At 39.0% G+C, this 21,930-nt stretch overlaps 1 protein-coding gene and 1 long non-coding RNA gene across 3 annotated transcripts in view; both read right to left on the bottom strand.

Annotated features, from left to right (window-relative positions):
* The window catches only part of kl-3 (dynein heavy chain 8, axonemal kl-3), a 654,155-nt gene that overhangs the window by 235,260 nt on the left and 396,965 nt on the right, over positions 1-21,930 (bottom strand). The window lies entirely within an intron of this gene.
* On the bottom strand, positions 8,847-9,571 carry LOC121502698 (uncharacterized). Its single transcript, XR_005991060.2, has 3 exons — positions 9,225-9,571; positions 9,073-9,097; positions 8,847-9,013 (listed from the first exon to the last, which is right to left on the bottom strand). It is a non-coding gene; the product is annotated as an uncharacterized lncRNA (long non-coding RNA).

Raw genomic sequence — 21,930 nt, forward strand, 5'->3', positions numbered from 1 at the left:
TATGGAATAGATTTGAATTGAATGCGCGCGCGCGCCATGATCAGGCGGAAAGGGTCACACTGGCCCAAATGAGGATCTGGCCACACTCTTAATGGCAAATTTCTCCGGGCACGTCGGTCACACTCGACCCTGCCAGAGCCCTATATAAGGCGAGCCTCAGCCCTTGGAAGGCATTCAGTTTTCGGCCAGCGATCGGCCAAGTCCTCTAACAGGAGCTAAGGGGAAGCCAGCAGCAAGGAGTCACCCAAGGAGCTCGGAGTCACCCAAGGAGCTCGGAGTCACCCAAGGAGCACGGTTAAGTAAGGTATATTGGTAAGCGATAACCCATAGTCAGGACCCCGACCATATCTCACGTCTATAACTTGTGGAAGACCTTAGGGCCTCTCTGTTACGTCTCAATATTGGAAGACCTAAGGGCCTCCCTACAAGTCTCTATATATCTCGGTAGACCTTAGGGCCTCCGTGCACGTCTACAAACTTAGAAGACCTTAGGGCCTCTACAAACTTCTCAATCTTAGAAGACCTTAGGGCCTCTACAAACTTCTCTCTTTTAGAAGACCTTAGGGCCTCTACAAACTTCTCGAACTTGGAAGACCTTAGGGCCTCCCCAAACTTCTTGAACTTGGAAGACCTTAGGGCCTCCCCAAACTCTCAATCTTAGAAGACCTTAGGGCCTCTACACACTTCTACAGATTGGAAGACCTTAGGGACTCCACAAATCTGCTCGCTAACTGGAAGATCTCAGGGTCTCCGCTAACCAGTTATTCCACTACCGGGTAAACCTGAAGGCCTCCACCAGTTATTCTCACTCTAGGAGATCTGAGGGGCATCCGCGCATCGGCGCTTCACCGACACTGTCGACTCGAGCGGGAAGGATGTACCTGACTCTGAAGTGCGGCGTTCCAGAGCGACTACCCGCGGCAGCAGACCAAACCCAATCTTTTTTTAACACTTGTAATGTTCGAGGCAATAAACAGATAATTATAGTTACGGCATATTTCTCGGCGTTCTACTCTGGGACCGGGTCGGCATCTCTTTCAGCAACCACCTCAGACAACAAATAAATTTCTGAGACAAACCCTGGCCATCCTTGAGCCCCGAGGAATGACCTAACCGTCACAAATCGTCCAACATCGATGTTTACTTGTTAGTTTTAACCGTCACTTGAAAACCGATCAAGAAGGCAGCATTTGTAAGTTTCTATTTAAAAAAGTGTTTGATATAGTGCTGGTAGAACATTTGAGATTCGATTTGGTGGTGTTCGTTTCAAAACATATAAATTTGGTGGCAATGGACAAGAAACTTAAATGTAAGTATTACAAAAAATGCTCAATTTACCCACTTGCCATCTTAACAGAAACAATTTTCACGTTACAGGGACCGAGATGCACAGCGAGGATAATGAGGAGAACAAAGCTCCTAACCCAAAGCGAAAAAAAAATGTCTGCGGTTTGGGATCACTTGACAAGTGCCTCAAGGCAAAAATAGTTGATAAATTACTCTTTTTAAGGGGGTCTTCTCATTGGGCAACTTTTTTTTTTCGTTTTTTTTTTTTTTGCATTTATTTATAGCTTGGGATGCTGTGTATATGTACCCAAAAGGATATTTAGAAATTCGAAATACTGTAGAAGATACAGCCATTTTTGGGAAGCATGGTCTATGCAAAATGGGCTATTTTCAAACTTTAAACGCGTTTATCTCGAAACCACGTTTTTCGAACTGGCGGCCATGATATCTCCAGTTCAACTGAACCGATTTTCATGAAACAAAGTGGAATCGACGCAGAATTGTCACCATTTTCGGCTGACGGAACAGATTTAAAAAAAAAAATTTTTTTCTATTTTTTTTTTACACTGAACTACAAAAAAAAATGCCAGAAATCGATTTTTTTTTTTAAATGGCCGCCATTTTGTTTTAAAAATTTTTAAAAAAAATCTGTTCCGTCAGCCGAAAATGACATCAATTCTGATTATAACCCCGTTTTTATTTTTCATTTCGGACGCTCTGGAGACCCTGAATCGTGGCCGCCAGGACGACACCTTTTTTTTCGACCACCAAGTTTGAAGTCTCATTACTCTTTGAGCAACCCTCGTATCGAGGCAAGAACATCTTTTTTAGTTACTTTGAACATTTTTGAATACAATAAATAAAAAAAGTTTTCAATTATTCTTTGCGCTTTCAAATAAGAATTTTTTTAAAAAGGATCCAAAAAACGGCTTTTGAATGAGAAGACCCCCTTAAATAGAAACAATTTCCTAAATGATATCTGATGAAAGAAGAATCCCGCTGATCCAATATAAAATAAAAGGCGAAGCACTAATTTCAACAATATCAAATAAAATTGGCCAAAAAAAAAAGAATCGTTTTTTTTTTCAAACATCGATTATTAATCGATGTTTTTTTTTTTAAGTACTCACAAACATCGAAGTAAGCAAACATCGATGTTTCTCCAGCACTAGACAAAACTAAAGGTATAAAGGATCTAGTGTTTCTACTCGGTACATGAAAATTAAGCTGGCACAGCAAATCAGCACTTTCCACGTCACCGCGGATTAGGTTATAGATGAATGTAATACCTAGCATGGTTCTACGATTAGATAAAGTGGGTAAGCTAATTAGCAGGTGTTTTCTAGTATAATACGGCAACCTCTGGTTTGCATCCCAACTTAAACCGCGTTTACTATGGACGCCATACTGAGGGCTCCAAACACAAGATTCATATTCTAAGATAGAACGAACAAGTGAAGTGTATAGGGATTTTGTAACATAGGGGGTCATTGAATTCCTTCGACTACCGTTTAATAAAACCAAGCACACCCCTGGCTTTATTCACCATGCACGATATATGATGGATTAAGTCAAGTTTAAGGTTCAGACGGACACCCAAAACATCAACTATATTAATTATTTCCAAAGAGCAGACGCTCAGCGTAAAAGTTGCAGGCTTTGGAACGACACGGGAGAGTGTCATTAGCTTGCATTTAGAGCCATTTAAGTTTAATAATTTGACGCGGCACCATGTTTAAAAATTGTTAAATATTGCACACAAAGCTTGACGTCATAAGTGTACATAGGTACTCTGGAGTTGGTCAAAACTTCGGGCAGATCGTTGATAAATAATGTAAACAATAGGGGACCCAAATGACTCCCTTGCCGGACGCCAGATGTAACCCTAAGAACATTAGAAAGTTTATTTTTAAAAAGGACCTTTTGGGTCCTGACATTTAGATAACATGAGATCCAATTAGAAGATCAATTGGAAATCCCATTAAATCGAGTTTTCGAACAAGAAGAGAATGGTTAACAAATGCTTTACTGAAATCAGTATAGATTACATCTGTCTGAAAGTTATTTCGGTAGCCCTTTATAATAAAGGAAGTGAGCTCCAAAAAATTGGTTGTAATTGATCTTCGCTTAAGAAGGTCTTCTCATTGAGCAACTTTTATTTTCGACTTTTTTTTGCATTTAATTATAGCTTGGCTAGTTGTGAATATGCCCCTAAAAGAATTTTTAGAAATTCGAAATACTTTAGAAGATACAGCCTTTTTTGTGAAGCAAGGTCTTCGTCAATAGGAGCTATTTTAAAAATTACTTCAAACTTAAACGCGTTTATCTCGAAACCACGTTTTTCCAACTGGCGGCCATGATATCTCCAGTTCAACTAAGCCGATTTTCATGAAACAAAGTGGAATCGACGGAGAATTGTCACCATTCTCGGGTGACAGGAGATTATAGTTTTAATAAAATTTTACTATTTTTATTTTACCCTAAACTACAAAAAAAAACCCAAAATTGCAATTTTTTTTTGAATGGCCGCTATTTTGTTAAAATAAAATTACAAAATTATTTTCGACTGTCACCAGAGAATGACATCTATACTGATTATAACCCCGTTTTTTTTTATTCCCTTGCAGGGTATTATAATTTCAGTCAGAAGTTTGCAACGCAGTGAAGGAGACGTTTCCGATCCTATAAATATATATATATATTCTTGATCAGCTTTAACAACCGAGTCGATCTAGCCATGTCCGTCTGTCCGTCCGTCCCTCCGTCCGTCTGTGCGTTTCTACGGAATCTAGTCCCTCAGTTATAAATCTATCTGAATGAAACTTAGCATGTAGTCTTCTATATACTCTCACTGCTATATATGTCGGAACGGGCCGGATCGGGCGACTATATCATATAGCTGCCATACAAATGTTCGATACATTTTTAGAAAAAAAAATTATAAATAGCTGTTCAACATTTCTGCATCATTTTTGAGATATGGCCATTTTGTTTTATTTCAGAATTTCGGTTTTAATTTTTTGAAAATCGGACGACTATATCTTATAGCTGCCATAGGAACGATCGGAAAATTAATAGAAAAAAAAATATAACTTCATTGTTTTGCATATTTTTCATATACTCCGGGCTATAAGCTTATTTTATTATTATAAAATATTGATATAAATTTCATAAAAACCGGACAACTATATCATATAGCTGCCATAGAAACGATCGGTAGATGTAGAGAAAATGTAAAGCTGCAAAACTGTAACTGTCAAACTGTAAACATAATAATATAGGTAAAATGTAATGAAATAATATCTGCAATGGTATACAAACTTCGGCGTGCCGAAGTAAGCTTCCTTTCTTGTTTCATTTGAAACGCTCCGGAGACCCGGAATCGTGGCCGCCGTGACGACACCTTTATTTTCCACCACCAACTTTGAAGTCTCACTACTTTTTGAACAGCCTACGTATCGAGGCGAAAGAAATTTTTTTATTTACTTTGAACCATAGTAGAATTAAACTTATATTATATATAAAAAGATACATATTTACTCGCATTCTATAGGCTGCCTTGACTTATTTGAGTTTTGACAGAAAATAGTAGTAGATAATAAAACCAAAAAAGCGGTTTTATTCGTTTAATAAATCCAATAAAATGTCCTCATGAAAACGGTTTAAACCGAAATTAAAGAATACAATGAACAAAAGGTTCAATGAATATTTAAAATTAGTTCCATATAAGATTTAATTCTCAGAATTGTTTTTTCATCACAGAAATGTTGAAAATTTTGGGAGTTTTAACTTTGGCGTCGAATTCCAAAGCCATGGGCAATGGTCCACGATTGGGACTATTTTTTAGTAGTGCCGTGATGTATTGAGAGTAGGTCCTACCGAAAATAATAAAGGTAAGTCCAATTATATAGACCACGTAATTCAAAATGTCGGCAAACATCGGTTTTTTGTATTCTTAGGTATACCGCGGAACCTGTAGGTGATGGGAAATAATTTTGTATGGGACTTTTACTCAGGAGCACCCAAATATCATGGAAAACTTGAAATGGTTCGTGGAAATTTTTGGCTGTGTACCTGTGTTATTGTATGAACTAATTATTTATTTATTTTATTATATATTATTATTTTTAGTTATTATTATTTTTTTTTTTTATTTTTTTTTTTTAACTAAAAAATTAAGTTAATTTGTTTAAAAAAATAGAAACACCAAACGACCTCCGTTCAACTACCCATAACTTCGTTAATTTTGTAATAATCAATGTGAAACTTTCAGTCAATAATTTTATGATATTAAACCTTTGTTTAAAATAAAAAAAAAAAAAACTAAAAAAAAAATATTAGAAACCTTACCCTCACCTGTGTGAGTATTTTTAAGATTATAGGCAAATATGCAAATATATGCAGCTAGACTTAACATTTTTATTACCTTAAAACATTGACAAATACCCTGATAACACTTATAAAGGGGGGATCGGGGGGCAACATATCTAAAAAACTACTTAAACAGACAAAATTACGATCACAATATACTGAAAATTCGTATTAATTAAAAAAAATAATAACAAATACTAAATAAATCAAATTAATTTTAGTAAAAGAACTTATTAAAGAAAATACCTTCAACTTTAAAATCCTTTTTAAATAATTGAAATCGGAGATAATTTGAGTACGTTTGTTAACTTTAAAGTGCAGATTTGATGTGCCGCAAAACCACTTTAACGTCGCTGTCCTGTTAAATTGAACACGTGTTAACGCATTCTATTCTATTTTTAGAAAGTACCGTTAGAATTCCGGGAAAAACTGGTTTGCCAATGCAAAATTTGGACAATTTAGAGCTGATTTGCTTACATTTTGACTTAATATTTTTAGGTGGATTTTTTTATTTTTGGCCTATGGACGCAACCACTGTGCGTTGCAAACTTCTGACTGAAATTATAATACCCTGCAAGGCTATAAAACACATCTAATTGAGTAAAGATCAAAACAAACTCTAATAATAACAACCTTAAAATATATTCCATATATTTTCCTGGTTACACAGCAAAATGTTTGTCAAATACATATAATGAATCTGGCGACCGAAATCACTCAAAAAACCAATATAGACTTACTAAAAATATCCAGATTGCAGGGAAATTTCATAGCCTGTGGCTACTATAACTCATGTCATAGGACATAGAGCTGCTTTCGAGCTAACTGCTGGAGCAACATTCTTAAAGAAATACTAGATTTAATGTACTCTTCCCCAACTATCCCACATACAATATCCCAAGGTGCCACAAGACAAAAGCATCCACAATAGATATTTGCATTACTAAATCTCCAAATCAGGTTTCAAATCCAACAGTCTTAAAAGAGCTGTCCTCTGATCATTTGCCAACCAATTATCATAAAGGAAACTGGACTACATTCAGGCATGTTATTAGTAATAGATTGCTTGGTATAAAAATAATTAATTCAAATTCATTATCCTCGATCTCCGAAATTGACTTCCTGGTTAACTCATTTACAAAAACAGTCAACGAAGCTTTTCTTGACGCCGTTCCCCATAAGAGAAAATATATCCAAAATACAAGATACCCCAACATATATGCGAATTATTAAAAATAAGAAACATTATTCACAGACAATGGATAAGGTCAAGACTGCCGTTAGTAAAAGCTAGGTATGAACACTTAAACTTTGTTATTCGAAAAAAATGATTTATCTATAATAATGAAGAGTGGAACAATAAGCTACAAAAGCTAGAAAAATATAGTAAGCCTTTTTGGGAGACAACAAAAGATTTAAAAAAGAGAAAACAATTTATACCCTATCTCTATGTTGCAGACGCAAGCTATGACACTTGAACTGAAAAAGTAAACGTACTTGCAGATATTTTTGAACAGAAACATAATCTAACTACATCTTATTCAAATATAGAAACTGAAAATCTAGTTGCTAGTGACAGTATTAGAAACAACTCACAAATACCAAGAGCTACAAACTCTGAAATCGTCACCATTATCAAATCACTTAAAACTCGAAAATCTCCAGGATATGACGGTATTTCAAATATCTGTTTAAAGAATCTCCCTGTTCCGGACATTAGTTTCTTAACACAAATGTTTAACCATTGTTTTCGCATTGGCTACTTTTCAATTACATGGAAGACAGCCAAGGTAATCCCAATTGCCAAACCAGGCAAACTTGCCACTAAACCTGATAGTTAGGTAGCTTATTATGTGGCATATCCAACATATTAGAAAAGATAATTAAAGCGAGAATAGTTACTCATTTAGACACACACGAAATATTACCTCTAGTACAATTCGGCTTTCAGGGCCAACCTAAACTGTACAAAAGAAAATGGAAAATAAACAATCCGTAAGACTAGTGACTTTAGATGTTGAAGCTGCATTTGATACAGTCTGGCACGAAGGCTTGGTGCACAAGTTAAAAAATATAGAAATGCCCATATACCTCATAAAAATAGTTCAAAGCTTTATAACACAAAGAAGATTCTTCATATCCTTAAACGGTGACCCATCTATCCAACGTTCTATAGTAGCTGGTGTACCCCAGGGATCGGTGTTAGGGCCAGTATTATTTAATACTTTAAACTTTAATCTATCATTATTCGCTGATGACACATCTATCTATACAGCTGGTAATTTTATACAATGGAATAAAATACAGCATGCAAAGCTATTTTTATAAATTAGAATATACTATCAAAATACTAATACTAATACTAATACTATCAAAAATGGAAGGTTAAGATTAATCCAAAGCTATATTTTTTACGAAAAGAAGAAAATCTTGTTATATACCAAATTATTGGCTACAACTGTGTGACACACCAATTGAATGGGTTAATAATATAAAAAATCTAAGCATACAGTTTGATAAAAAAAACTCATATTCAATACCCATGTTGGGTACATAATAGACAAAATAAATAAAATCATTCGCATATTATACCCTATAATTAACAGAAAACCAAAATTATCTATTAAACACAAACTAATAATCTTTAGGTAATATTTAGACCTACCCTTATGTATGGATACTCCATCTGGGGGAATTGTGCGCAGACACATATTAAAAAAAATACAAATTTGTCAAAACAAACTTCTAAAACTATTACTTAGTCTTCCATCCCTGCAGTACCATTCATCAACAATTCATCAACGTTTCATCAATAGCCGAAGGGGTGTTGTTGATGATTCATCGATGAATGGCCATACAAATTACTGATGAATTTAACATGGGCATGTCATAGGCATTCATCAACAACAATTCATCAACAATTAATCAACAATTCATCGATGAATTGTTGATGAATTACTGATGAAAGGCTGATGAAATGTTGATGAATTGTTGATGATTCATCGATGAATTCTTGATGAATTGTTGATGAATAATCAACAATTCATCGATGAATCATCAACAATTCATCAACATTTCATCAGCCTTTCATCATCAATTCATCGATGAATTGTTGATGATTTTTTTTTTCATATATAAAAATAAAACTCTTAAATTTTTATTAATATTATTTATTCTAACTAATTCTATAACAAAACTAAAACACAAATATAAAAAATTAAGATTAAGCATCCATATATTAAGAGGCCTGAAGGTCTTTTTGATTCTTGGTGTTCCGCTTTTTATTCATGAAGACCAAATTTATTGCGCAGTATCTTCTCTGGAGGCTCAGTTTTAGTCACTTGGGAAATTGCATCTACAGAAAAAATTATAATTAATCAAGGGAAAATATATAATTTAATTAAATAAAATTACCCAATATATTGGCCATTACTGCAGTCTGAAAAGAAAATACATACATACATATATAAATATAATATATTAATATATTATATACATATAATAAATAAAATATTATATGTACATTTATAGGCTTCTATTTAATTAAGAACAATCTTTTTACTCACCTTTTTTTATATTTCAATATGGCCCGGAACGTAATTATTGAATTATTTGATTTCTTAATATTTTTAACACACGACACTTCTGCAGTGGAGAACACTTCAACTTGTAATGCAAAGGGAATAAGAAGAAGCAAGACGAAACCGAAAGCCGAAGACCGAACATTTCTTTCCCCCTTCTTTCGCTCTATCACCATCTCTCTCTAATTTTCGGACAGTTGCGTTTCTTAGTTTGTTTCGGACTTCAATAAACGAAGCCCATGCAAATTGTTTTTGTTTTTTTTTTGACATGCACCAACAAATCGGACTCGAAGGGAGTTCGGGTATCCGAAGGGAGTTCGGGTTCAAGTAGCAGTCGGCAGAGCGTCGATTCTGTCGACGTCGCAGTCGGCGCGTTGATGAATTGTTGATGAAAAGGCCTATTGATGAAATGTGGTACTGCAGGGATATTACACAAGCACTGATTATATACACCTAACTGAAGCTCAAACTGTAAAACAATATCTTGCAAGATAAACTTAAACTTAACTTATGTTAGACAAATTAGTTAAGCTATTTTATAAGATAGTCATCTAAGTGTCAAATCAAGGTTTTATGACGTATTTTTTCCTTGAAGTTATTAATATTAAATCTACTAAATTGTACTAGGTACATACACACAAAAAATACAGTTGAAAAGCATTGCTAAAAGTCTGAAAAAACAAAATGTTGTAACATTAGCTTTAATGAAATTAAAAGTTTAAGGCAATAAGGCACACTAAATAAATAAAAATAAATATACCGATTATAGTTTCGAGTGTTTTAGTAGGGGTTGACATCAGCGCCCCTGATATGCAGAGCAGTGCCTGCCGCTGGGTTCTCTCCATAAGCTTATTATACGTTTTCTTCTCCATGGCTTGCCACCACACAACACTCCATACCGCAGAGTCGGACGCACCACCGATATGTAGACCCAATGCATTAGAGCGGTTGAGAGGCCCATGTGCTGCTGAGCATATAGCGGGGGATCCATTGCGGCGCCTTGTGTCTCTTGGTGAAGAGTATGAGGTCAATCTTATCCGCATTGATATTGAGTCCTACCTTCTCCGCCCACTCACATATCTCCCTGAGCGTTGTTTCCATGATCGAGCGAAGGGTCGATGGACAGACTCCCGTGATAATTATGCTTATGTCATCCGCATAAGCTGTTATCTTTGGTGCTTTTCTTTCGAATTTCTTGATTAGGTCGTGTGCTATCAGATTCCATAGGAGGGACGATAGGACCCCACCTTGCGGCGTGCTTCTGTGAGCTCCTCTCAATATGGAAGTTGTGCCCCAATCTGATTGTACACAAGATTTCTTATCACAAGTTGATAGTGGGGGGTGTGTTGGTCGCTTCTAGACAATTTATTATTAACGTTGTTGAATGCCCCGGATATGTCCACGAACACTCCGAATGCATATTTCTTATTCTATAGGGCTCTATCAATGGTGGCTACCAACTAATGTAGTGCCGTCTCCACTTTTTTTTTTTTTTTTCTTTTTAGGCTTTGCTTTTATTTATTGAATCTTCTGATTTATGAGACTAACAATAAGTGTATCAAATCTTACAATACTACCTAACTAGCAGTCATGAGACTGGTACAGAGTAAATGGCCCTGAATAATTATGGCTGGGTTGGATGGTCGTTACGTAGTAGGCGGCTTCTTCTGGAAACTCGTATCAAGTCCCTTGCTAAAGGATTTGGATGGGTGGAGAGTTTTTCCTTGTAGGACGCTTTTTGTTTTTCTATTTCGTTCTTAACTGCAGGAATGCCGAGATCCCTGTGGATGTGTTCGTTGCGAATATACCATGGTGCCCCAGTGATAGTTCTCAGGATTTTTGATTGGGCGCGCTGTTTGATGTCTAGATTGGTACTGCACGCGTTCCCCCAGAGCTGGGAGCCATACGTCCATATTGGCTTTAGTGTGGAGTTGTAGAGCAGGACATTGTAGTCCAGACACAGGGGCGATCGGGAGTTTATGAGCCACTGATCCACTGATTTCCCTTTCGTGTAGGCATGCTGGTTGGTCGACAGCAGTCTCCCTACATCGTTCCTGATATATAGGTCTACCAGAATTTCCAGCGTTTGAAGTAGAAATGAGGTGACCCTTATCGGTCTGTAATCCTCGGGGCTCGCATGGCTGCACTTTCCTGCTGTGGACAGGAAGGCAATCCGAAAGGTCCTCCATTGGGTAGGTATATAGCCCTTGCTTTAACAAGCTTTTTATATTCTGTAGAGTCATGGGGTGATCACTTCTTTGGTCACCTGCAGCATGGCTGGGAATATTCCATCTAGTCCTGGTGATTTTATCCTCGGAAACGACTCTGTAGCCCAGTGGATTCTAATAGAGGATATCAGATCTTTTTGGAGATTGTAACGTGCAACGTTCTAAAGCACAGTTTCGATCGAGATCTGAATTCGCGGGGGCACGCTATAGGATCCGGCTCTAGCTCGTCGACTTTGGGGGTGGAGGTCTTGCTCGTTCAGATCTGCCTTGGTTTATAATCATTAATCAAGAAATTAAGCGTGCTTGCGACGGCATACGAAAAGATATCGGAAATTTGGTAGAGAAAAGTAAAAGAAATTGCAGAAGAGACAGTGGGAAAAGTCAGAAAAAGAAAAGAGGAGGGAAATTCGGTGAAGAGACGTAGGTGTTGTTACGTCATTTTAAACCCGCCCAACCTGCGATCACTATCTTCGAGCGAAGCTCGAGTGATCCCTTTTGATACCCTTACGACTGCAGAACCATCCGCCGAGTTCAAGTGAAAGGATTAGTCCATGATTTCTTTCATATATTTACATTTTAATAAAATATTTCAAGTCTAACAAGTAAGAAGAGAAAATTTTGCATGTATGTAATAACAAATATAATGTTTAGAGAATAAAGTAGAATATAATAGTTAAGGCATTGTAAGATATAATTAATGTTATAAGATAGAATTAAATTTTTAATAAATTTTAAATTTTTAAGGGGGTCTTCTCATTCAAAAGCCGTTTTTTGGACCCTTTTTAAAAAAATTCTTACTTGAAAACGCAAAGAATAATTGAAAACTTTTTTTATTTATTGTATTCAAAAATGTTCAAAGTAACTAAAAAAGTTGTTCTTGCCTCGATACGAGGGTTGTTCAAAGAGTAATGAGACTTCAAACTTGGTGGTCGAAAAAAAAGGTGTCGTCCTGGCGGCCACGATTCAGGGTCTCCAGAGCGTCCGAAATGAAAAATTAAAACGGGGTTATAATCAGAATAGATGTCATTTTCGGCTGACGGAACAGATTTTTTTAAAAAATTTTTAAAACAAAATGGCGGCCATTCAAAAAAAAAAATTCAATTTCGGGCGTTTTTTTTGTAGTTTAGTGTAAAAAAAAAATAGAAAAAAAAATTAAAAAAAAATCTGTTCCGTCAGCCGAAAATGGTGACAATTCTGCGTCGATTCCACTTTGTTTCATGAAAATCGGTTCAGTTGAACTGGAGATATCATGGCCGCCAGTTCGAAAAACGTGGTTTCGAGATAAACTTCATTGCTGGTCTCTTGTCTAAATTTTAACAAAGGTTTAAATTCATTTTTTATAAGCTAAAGAAAATTTTTAATTCTTGTGCAATATTTTCATAACTTTTAGTGCTCATCGTTTTGCTTTTAATTATATTTACCTAAATGAAAATTCAATTCAATTGTTCTGTTTTTAATCAAACTGTGTTTTGTTTGTTCGGCTTTAAGGTGGTATAAATAAATTCATTTTTTTGTTTTACTTCTACTTTTCTTTTACTTATTTTCTTACGGGTGTTATAGGCGTGGCGCGACGATTTTTATTAAAGTACTCAGCAAAAATAATAACCATTATACGCATCATTTTGTTGTTGCAACTCACATGATAAATTTTTCCAACGACGAAAGATCGATCTCCCGAGCGATGGCTGTAAAAGAATGCAGACTGAGGCCAGCCATGAGTTAACAAATCTCGTCCACCTGCTTATCATACGCTAAACATTTTTTTGAATTTTAAAAACTTAAAACCGCTCAAAATTTAATTCATCTGCATTTCCTAATTTATGCTTCTTAATTTTAAATATTCTCTTCATAGTTAAATTCCGTTTTAATTTAAGATAAATTCTTAACAATGTAAATTTAAATAAATTAATTATGTAGAAGTTTTCTCTCAGTGTAGCAAAAAGAACAACCATGTCCTATGGGGCCGGAACTCGCCGAAATTGGGAAACTCGCGACCTTCCACAAAATATACGCACGATGCGCCTTTACCGATGGAAAGTGATTGGCGCTGATATCGAGGGATTACTGTTGCGGCTGAAGAGGGCAACATATTCATGCGGATTTAATCATGATGTTCAACCTAACCCCTCTCAAGAAAATGTGCCTGGCACGAGTTGGCTCTAAAGATGCCTTTTGGCCACTGTTGAGAAATAGATAGGTCATTTTCATTACTTCTTTACTTGTTCTTAATTTCATATAATTGCACCTAGTTAATTGCGCATCACTGTATTGTTTACTTTATGAAAGCTTAAAAGCTCACACGCATAGCCAAAAATGCAGCTTTTGTCTATGTATTAGCGCATCACGTGATCTTTGCATTTTTGTTTTTTTCTGCACGCTGTTCGCGGCTAGTTCTATTGCTTCTGTATATTTGACCGCAACCGCACGCAAAATCGCTTATCAAGCTTTGTACAGTTACGCAACCGCTAACCGCCCGCAACCCGCTTATAATTTTGTAAACCCGCTAAATCATCAATAAAACTTACAAAACTAAGAAAATAAATAATACAGTCCACTCATTCATCGCCATACAAATTTTGGTCCGTTCGAGTAGCCGGATACCCGCGTTTATTTGTGAGTTTTCTTCGCGCATAAAAAGAGACAAATTTTCGCCATGAATTCGATAATGCATCGGACAATTCAACAACGTGGTGCCTGTAAGGGGCAACTAACCCGCACCATGAACAGCGCCACGGACTTTGCACAGAGATGTGATTGTGTGCAGACATTGCAACATAAACTGGAGCGTTTGGTTGCCACTTTCAACCACTTCATGGAGCTCTCCGATGACTTAGTGGAATTCAACCTGGAGGAGGGGTACGAGGACCCTGGTTTGGATATACCGGAATACGAAGAGAAGTTCTACAGTGCCGACGCTATTTTTAGTAAAGCCATAAAAGAAATGGGAGGTCAAGATTACGGCCAAGACCAGTCTAACCTTTTGATCTCAAGTACAGTGGAACGTCTATTTGAGGGACAGAATCAGCTTTTGGAACAAATTCATACCTCTTCGAGTGCAACTGATTTAAGGTTCGAGAAAATTCGGATTCCCACCTTTTCTGGTAAATATGAAGACTGGAGCCAGTTTAGTGATTTGTTTTTGAGCTCAGTGAATAACAACGAGAAGCTTTCTAAGTGCCAAAAATTCCATTACCTGAAATCTTATCTGGATGGTGAAGCTCTGTCGTTAATTAAACATATCGCCGTTTGTAACGATAATTACCAAGATGCATGGGAGAAATTGGAAAATCGTTATAATAAAAAATCGCTTATTGCTCGATCTTTTGTGCAGAATTTTCTGTCGCTGCCAACCGCTAATAATTTGAATATCACTGAGTTACGCAAAATTGTGGATTCTGCCGACGAATGTATACGAGGCCTAAACGCGCTTAACTGTGACAGCCGCGATGTATGGCTAATTCATATTCTGCTATCAAAGTTAGGTTCTGAAGTCAAGCAAGCTTGGGCCAATTGTAATATGTCGTCCAAGGAAGACGTCACCATATATGATTTATTCACTTTTCTCTTCGCTCATTGTGATACTTTGGAGTCTTGTCAGGATTTACACGCATTGCAGCCGTCAAGACCAGCCCAGAGTAGACGCCGCCAAGTCACCTATCATGCAAGTGGATCAAATCAACCGCCCCGCGAGTGTATATATTGTCAAGGACAGCACAATATATATTCATGTACTGAATTCAAAGCCTTGGATGTCGGAAGCCGCCGCAGCTTTGTCAGGGATACTAAGTTATGCTTCAATTGCCTAAGTAGGTCGCATCAAGTTTCGGATTGTAATTCTTCAAACACTTGCCGTCAGTGCAACGCGAGACATCATACTCTAGTACATCCGGAGGAGTCAAGATCGATTCCTGTGGCTTCCGCCCAGATGTCTGCCGCCGAATTAAATGCAACTCCTTCCTTTGATCATGCTGCTGACATGAATATTGCCGCTATCAGCCATCATACTGTGGAGAGGGCTAACAATCAAGCCCTACTGCCAACCATTCTGGCCAATGTTATTGACGCATGTGGCAACACCACCTCATGTAGGTTGTTGCTCGAAACTGGATCAACAATAACCATGGTATCCGAGTCCTTTATCCAAAGGATCGGAATTTCTCGCTCGCATGCTCGCATTTCGGTAGTTGGTTTAGGTGCTAGCCCGGCAGGCGTGATCCGAGGTCGCGCTACCTTCACCCTGCTTTCAAGGACCACTACTGCATCAGTGGAGGTCACCGGTTTAATTATGAGTTCTCTGACTTCTCTGCTTCCAGCTCAGCAGGTCAAGTCCAGCTCTTCTATATGGAACAAGATTCGCCGCTTACCGCTAGCTGACCCGACGTTTGGAGCTCCGGGAAAAATCGACGTAATCTTAGGCGCTGATTAGCTGTGGAACATATACACTGGACATCGCCGAGAGTTTGGTATCGAATACCCCATCGCACTACATACTAATTTTGGTTGGGTAATTACAGGCAGTTATTCTGATTGCAACAAAGCATCTACGCAAGCCCAAGTTCACCACGCGTACGAAGACTTGGACTCCTTGGTCCGATCATTCATGGACATGGAACAAGTGCATCCGACCAAAGCAACTATTGATGCTAGTGATCCTGCAGAACAACATTTCCTTAAAACGCATGCTCGTACAGAAGATGGTGTCTACATTGTTCAGTACCCATTTAAGGAGCCCATCATGCCAATTGGATCTACGTTGCCACAAGCTTTAAATCGCTTCGCCGCACAGTAGCGCCTTTTCTCATTTAGCGTTGCAAAAATCATATCTTTTGAACCAAATAAGGTAATCGAATAATTTAAACGGCATTGGACAGGTAATTGTTGTAAAATTTATATATGTACTGCATAATGTGCCACGCCCACAAATATGGTATATTTTTTTTCACGTTCAGCTTGGCCACCCGCTAAGGCTAAGTTTGCTTTGTCGACAGAAGAAGAGGCATGCTTGGAGGTAAAGGCCGAACCCAAAGTTAATCTACACATTTCCGACGACGGAAATTCGCTCAACTGTATGATCAACAAAATCTCCTCATGGTCTCGCTTAATGAGGATACTCAGCTACTGCTTTCGCTTCGTCCATCGTTTTCGTGGAAGGACTCCACTCCAACCGTTCCTAGCAGCGTGGGAGCTACAATATGCACGATCCAGGATATTTGCGCACGTTCAGAAAGAGTTCTTTAGCATGGAATATATTCAGCTGAGCACCGGACAACAATTATCAAAGAAGTCCAAGTTAATCCGCTACACGCCCTTCTTAGACGAGCAAGGAATAATGCGTGTTGGTGGTCGCATAGACAATTCGCTGGCTAATTATGACGCAAAACATCCCATAATTCTGCCTAAGGAATCTCCAATCGCCGCTACACTAATTCTATATCAACACTCTGCCTTGCTACACGCTGGTGACGAATACACCTTTCATAGTTTACGACAACGATATTGGATTCTAGGAGCTAGAAATCTCGTCCGCAAAACTGTAATCAATTGCCGAACTTGCTTCTTGCAGCGAAGACACACGGCCTCTCAACTGATGGCAGATTTACCAGAGTTTCGAGTTCAACCTGCCCGCTGTTTTCTTCACACTGGTTTGGATTATGCTGGACCTGTATCGATCAAAATATCTACAGGTCGGACGCCAAAGTTTGGAAAGGCTTGGTTTGCTATCTTCGTTTGTCTATCTACAAAGGCAATACACATTGAGCTGGTCAGTGATCTGACAACATCTGCATTTATTGCCGCTTTTCAACGCTTTTGGTCCCGCCGTGGGCCCATCTCAGACTTGTACTCAGACAATGGCACAACTTTTCATGGAGCTAAAAAAGAGTTAGCGGAAATGCAACAGATCGCAATTTCCCAAAGTCAAAACGAAGAGTTTTTGAGTTTCTTGTCGACTCACGAAGTTAATTGGCACTTCATCCCGCTCTCTGCACCCCATTTCGGAAGCATTTGGGAGACTGGTGTGCGATCTATTAAACTGCACCTTAAAAGAGTTGTTGGCAGCAGCGCACTCACATTCGAGGAATATTCGACCCTGCTCATACAGATTGAAGGACTTCTGAATTCTCGTCCTTTGTGCGCACCCAGCGACCACAGCCTTAATCCGCTAACCCCTTCTCATTTTCTAACAGGTCAGCCTCTCACTTCGGTACCAGAGCCATCTCTCCTGGATGTAAACATCAACAGACTGCAGCGATGGAGGCAATTGCAGGCCAAGGTCCAAGGGTTCTGGAAACGCTGGAATTTAGAGTATCTCAACACACTTCAAGCTCGCACGAAATGGCAACAAGAAGCTCAGGACATTGCCATGGACACCCTGGTTGTGCTGAAGGAGCCAAATCAACCGCCAAGCAAGTGGTTGTTGGGACGAGTCGTAGAAGTGCATCCTGGCCAGGATCAGAGGGTCCGTGTCGTCACAGTGAAAACCGCTAGAGGAACCTACAAGCGACCTATTACGAAAATTGTTGTGCTTCCTTTGAACTGAACAGTCGTTCAGGGGGGCCGGTATGTTGAGAAATAGATAGGTCATTTTCATTACTTCTTTACTTGTTCTTAATTTCATATTGTTCGGCTCGAGGGGGGGGAAATTCAATTTCCAGGTCTCCAGATAAGCACACGAATTATTAAATAAATCACTCCCGCGCCGCAGTCAACGAAACCACCGTAGAAATCACCGAAATCGCGAAAGGGAAAATCACCACCAAACGAAAGAGAAGTAGTAGGCCGGGGGCGTGGTTATTTTCAATATAATGATCCGCTTTATTGGAGTTCTAATTAGGAATTAAAATGTACAAGCTGGAGTGGGAGATCAAAGAACTAGGAGAGCGGGAGCGGCCGCTCAGCGATGCGACGATCGGCCAGAGCCGAAGCATCCGCTAGAAGAGCGGGAGCGAGAGAGCGAGCTGAGGAGCTTTGAAGAAGCGGGAGCGCTTCGGAGTCGCGGGGGGCGGGAACATAAGCTCCTGACCTGAACATTCTCCCCCCCTTGCGAGGATACGCAGCAAAATATCAGAAGTTCTTCGCTCGAGAAAGTGTTGGAGTCGCTGAGCGGTCGTCGGCATGTAGAAGTGTGTGATGATCCTGTCCACACGACTGGCATCGGTCGTTACTACGGCAAGATCCTCCAGAATGGTGGTGGGCCAAGCAGTTGACGCAGTATTTCCTGTCGATGACTGCCTGGAGCCGTTTCTTCGCATCAAGCCGAAGAAAACGGTGGCACTTCCGAAGAGGATGGTTCCCTTGACAGACTCGGCATTGGTAGGATGAAATACCTCGGTAACGTCTGCTTTTGCCGTCGTTGTATGGAACCCAGTAATTGAAGGAGTCGGCCGCATTGGTCACTCGTGTAGAGAACGACGAAATCCGTTGGATAGGTGGAGATATTTGTCGGGTGTCATCACGAGGAATCGGAACACTAGAAGATGAGTCGCTTGGATGCAACAAAGTGTGATGTCGACCGTGGCAAGTAAGACAGTTGTGGGCGCTTGTGCAATTACGGAGTGGATGACCGCTTGCAAAGCAATTTAAGCACAACTGCTTTTTCTGGATATAAGATGATCGATCGACTATCGTCATCTGAAGGAAGCGTGGACACAAACGCACTGGATGGTTCTCTGCAGAACACAAATCGCATCTTTTGGACGTATGTAGAATCCTCGTACTAAAGGATTGTAGTACTCGTGGCGTTGGGTTGGAACTTATCGGTTTAGATGAACGAAAACGTGTCACAGTAGGCTGGAGAGAATCTATGGCTTCCAGAGTTCTATAGCGCTCTGTTAGGAATGAATCAAGTTCCGGCCACGTAGGAATTTCGGTTTTTTGTTCGATGGATTGCTCCCATAATGAAAGCGTCAGCTTCGGAAGTTTTGTGGAGCACAAATAGACAAGGAGGCAATCCCAATTCTCGGTAGAAAGGCCGGAAATTCTCAGCGATGTTAGACAATTTTGGACTGTATTTTGCAGCTCCTTCAAGGCTGCCGAGGATTCGCGTTCAATGGACGCCATGTTAAATAATTTCTTAAGTTGATTGTTTACTAACGCGCGTTTATTTTCGAAACGATCGTGAAGCGCTGACCACGCGGATTGGAAGCCATCATTGGTCAGTGGAGATTTAGAAACAATGGCGTGAGCTTCGCCGCTAGTTTTTGCGTTTAAGTGGAAAAGCTTTTCCACTGGAGTTAACCTTGAATTATTTACATAAATGGCCGTAAACAGGTCACGAAAAGTGGGCCAGAGCAGATAATCTCCGTCAAAGATTTCTGTGTCGCATGGCGGAAGATCGCAGCCCCTCGAGAATGTCTCTGGTGGCGGAGCTGCTCTTGCCTGTGAATTGGAGACGGACACGCGGTCAATGTCTTCGCTCAGCTTGGAAGCACATCTTTCGTACACCGCATAATAGTGTTCGTATTTATTTTGAAGTAGCGGAAGATTTCCGCTACTTCCCTCTTGAAGAGCTGCTCTGGAAACGGTCTCATACTCCCGTTCAACCTTTTCCCATAAGGACTGGATCTGATCTCGACGGATCTTTAATGTGAATGAATTGGGCTTGGAAGTGGATGCCGCAAAAATCTGGTTTTCAAATTGGATGAGACGGTTGCTAGTTGCTATAAACTCAAGCATAGCAACATCTAGAGGGCCGTTGGCTCTGGATATCTCCCTCTTCTGATTTGCGTCTTGGGGAATTGACTTTTGTCCTTCTGACATATTTATATTCCTTTGGGAGTAGGTAGGAGTGACCAACTAAGTAGGTGAATGAAGCTGCTGGATTGAGCAGAATTCTCAAAATAAAGGATGTTCGCAAGAATATGCTGTAGAATTCGAATGGTAGAATTATTTGCTCCCAGTACCGTCAACTAAATCGAAGGAGTAGCAATGTGAGACGGTAAAATCGAAACAAATATGGATTGCAAGAATATGCCGTAGAATTCGAATGGTAGATGGTAGATGGTGGAATTAACCAATCTCAGAATTGCAAGTAAATAAACTGGAAAAAATTTACTTGATGTAGAAGCGACGAGAATCGAAAATATATGTAGTGGAACCAATATTAATTGGAGCAAATGCGACGAGAATCGAAATTTATTTATATTTATAAATAATTGCGGAATGGAAATGCAGAGTTTTTATTATTTTCGTATTTAATAATAACCCAATGGAGTACCCTTAACAATTGCGGATATTTAATCGAGTGCAAAACTTTAAAAGTAATTAATGATCAATTAATTGATTAAATATTAATTAATAAAAATATTAATTATGAAGAAAAAATAATTAGATCGAAATGGTGGGATTGGAACACCTGACACTTTTTTCCCAACACAAAGTTCGTTGGGTTACGCTGCCGGCGATGTAAAGCTCTTGTGTAACAATGAAATGCACAAAAATACGGACACTGGTTTACAAATTTTTTGCAATATTTTATTCTTTATTTATTGTATTTTTTTGATTTTCTTGTTTTATATATTTTTTAAAAATGTTGTATGTAATGGGGAAGAAAATATAATATGTAATATATGTATATTATATGGAGAAAATATAATCTGGATTTATAATATAATGATATGTATGTATATATATGGATGATAGCGGACTGTATTTTGATTATTAGTAATTATTGGATTTTTATTTTCTATCGTGCTTCATAAAAATCAATGTCTTTATGTATGCCAATGGCATATTTGGCAGCCTATCAAGAATGTTTCGGTCAATTGTGCTTGTCGGAAGATTGCCGGCCAGGTTCGGCAGCACAAACGCCGTCGTGTCGATCTTGAGCATAGGTTTGGCCGGAGTGCCCATCTGGAAATGACACATTTTTTGTGAGACACCGGAATTGGCTTGGTTGAGCCCTGTGACTCTTGTTGTTACGGCTTGAAATGGAAGTTTAATCCGGTTGGCAAGCCTCTCAGAAATGAAAGTGCCTTCGGATCCTGAATCTATCAGGGCACGTGCTGGAAAATTCTCTCCTCGGTGGCACACATGAACTATGGCCGTACCTAGAAGTACTCCTTGTTGGTTGGAGGCGAAATGAACTGACGTGTTTGAGATTGGCTGCTCTGGAGGGTGAGCCGGCGCTGTGCTAACAGCGTTAGACGGAGTATCTTTGTGCAAGAGCGTATTATGCCGTCCCCTGCATGTGAAGCAACAATGCCTGCTCGGGCATTCACGAAGATTATGTCCCCTTGCAAAGCAATTAAGGCACAGTCTCTTTTGTTTAATGTATGATGCTCTTTGTGGTTGAGTCATCTGCAAAAACCGCGGACAAAGCCGAACTGGATGAGGCTCTCTGGAGCAGAGATCACCAAATCGTGGGCGTGGCCCGACTTGTGTCTCGAAGGTATTTACCCTCCTTGGTTGTGCACTTCTGGGCTCCCTTGAATGCTGTGTGCTGGAAGAATTGGGTCGCACATCCT

This window comes from Drosophila kikkawai, chromosome X (genome assembly GCF_030179895.1).
Source record: "Drosophila kikkawai strain 14028-0561.14 chromosome X, DkikHiC1v2, whole genome shotgun sequence".
Taxonomy (NCBI): domain Eukaryota; kingdom Metazoa; phylum Arthropoda; class Insecta; order Diptera; family Drosophilidae; genus Drosophila; species Drosophila kikkawai.